Below are 2,415 nucleotides of genomic sequence, written 5' to 3' on the forward strand. Positions count from 1 at the left end.
TATATTTAACGATAAAAACATAGTGTAGCGCGAATAAATTCAGTACATGCCAAAATAAAATTTAATAGTTCATACATACATAGGTAGATAGGTGATACATGAATGAATCAACGACTTTAGTTGTCACGGGCATTGATACTCTTCTTCATGCGGAGCAACCCCTTCTTCCCTTTCTCATCCAAGAGGTTGATGTCTTGCAACATGATTCTTGACTCCTCTGTCTCTCTCGCAAGCCGCAACTTCTCTTTCTCGAGCTCAATACTATGCATTATCACCATTTGCTCAAGTTCCCACTTTGCAACCTTCTCTTGCCTCTCCATTTTTTCTTTGTTCTTCTCCAACATCAACCTCTCTCGGTCGAACTTCATCTTCTTCCTTTACACATCAATGAACATCTTGTATCTTCCCTCCTTCACCTCTTTAGCATAAAAACTGCCAGTCCAAGTGACGGACATTCTGCTTGCCGCGCCTTCACGCGCCATCCTCTCTTTCTCCCACTTGTTCCCCATCACTTGTTGGTTTCTTGTTGGCACGGTTGATTGCAAGTCCGCCGCACCATTTTCTTCTTCTCCTTCCTCATCCAATCAAATTGATTGAGCTGATCTTGAACCGTGTTTCTTCTTCATCTTCTTCGTGCCCTTTTCAATCTCTTTGAGCATGGTTTGCCACTCGGGTTTCCCATTCAACTTCAACCAAGAATGAGAAAAAGTGAATGTCTTCTCCGTTTGATGGTACAAAGCCGCCGCCAAAGTTGCATGGGTTTGAACTCCTATGCCGCTTTGGTTCCGGCCTACAACTTGTTTGAGATAACCGACAAATTTGCTAATGGCCTCTTGAATTGTTAAGTTGCTAACGGGCTACAACTTTTTTGAGATAACCAACAAATTTGCTAACGGGATGCTCGATGGTATGTGCAATAAAAGAATCTGTGAATGCAATTGGAAAGAGGCAAAAAATTATACCGGGTCTTGGTCGGGCATTCCGTCGAATACCAAGCCGGTATGCCCGGAGCCGGCATTGCCCGACAAAGCCCGATGCATTTGGAGCATCATCGAGTGGGCCATCATGTCCGCATTGGGGACGGCTTGTGAGAAGCTCAAATCTAGGATGCCAGTCCATTGGGAGGGAAAACGGAGTCGGGCTCCGATGACAAGTTGTTTGTCTCCACGGCCACGACCGAGGGATTGGCCTGCGTCGCGTCCATGTCCTGAGCAGCGGCCACCAAGGCTGCGTCTGCAGCTGCCTTCTCCGCCGCCTCATGCTCGCGGTGCCTCCGGCGATGCTCCTTTCGGGCAAGGTTCTCTACCATGCAAGGATCCGCCGCCAAGCCGGGGAGCCTAACTGATTCGGCCGAGGCATCATCCGTGGCCATGGTGACAGGCGGGATCATTGCAACAACATCAGCAAAGGCAGACGAAATGGAGGAGGTAGGCGGGACGAGTTCGTCCGATGCGAGGTACTAGTCATTTTTTAGAGGAATTGTGATGGGTCTAGTTTGATAGAGCTTACATGGCGGGCGGGCCTGAGCATGTCCGGGTGTCTCCACTCAATCCCAGATTTGGGTCGGATATGAACATTGTCGGTCAGTCCGGGCGTTTTGGCTGAAAATTAGTGCCCGGTTGGGTAGCGGTTTTTTGTCTGGGCATTGATTGGACAGCCCGCCCGCGTGTTTGGGGTGGGTATGGGGAGGTCCAGTTGTACATGCTCTTAGGGCATCTCTGATAGGATCCATCCAAACACCCCACCTTTTCCTCTCCCATGGGAGATTAGAGCATCTCTAGCAGATCCCTTAAAGGCCCGCCGAACTACGCTTTTCCGGCCGATTTATGGGACAACGCAAAAATCTAGCCCGAGTAGATACCGCAAAACGGCCAGGCCCGTAAAAAGTTTAAGAGAGGCCCGTAAAACGCCTGTTGGGGAACGTAGCACGCTATTTCAAAAAAATTCCTACGATCATGCAACATCTATCTAGGAGATGCATAGCAACGAGAGGGGGAGAGTGTGTCCACGTACCCTCGTAGACCAAAAGTGGAAGCGTTAGGTTAACGCGGTTGATGTAGTCAAATGTCTTCATGATCCAACCGATCTAGTACCGAACGTACGGCACCTACGAGTTCAGTACATGTTCAGCTCGATGACATCCCTCGAACTCTTGATCCAGCCGAGGGTCGAGGGAGAGTTTCGTCATCACGACGGCGTGATGACGGTGATGGTGATGTGATCCGCGTAGGGCTTCGCCTAAGCACTATGACGCTATGACCGGAGGTGTAAACTGTGGAGGGGGCACCGCACACGGCTAAGAAAACAATTGATGTGCCTTTGGGGTGCCCCCCGCCCCCTTATATAAAGGAGGGGAGGAGGAGGTCGGCGGCCAGGAGGGACGCGCCATGGGGGGAGTCCTACTAGGACTCCACT

This window comes from Triticum dicoccoides, chromosome 3B (assembly GCF_002162155.2).
Source record: "Triticum dicoccoides isolate Atlit2015 ecotype Zavitan chromosome 3B, WEW_v2.0, whole genome shotgun sequence".
Classification (NCBI taxonomy): domain Eukaryota; kingdom Viridiplantae; phylum Streptophyta; class Magnoliopsida; order Poales; family Poaceae; genus Triticum; species Triticum dicoccoides.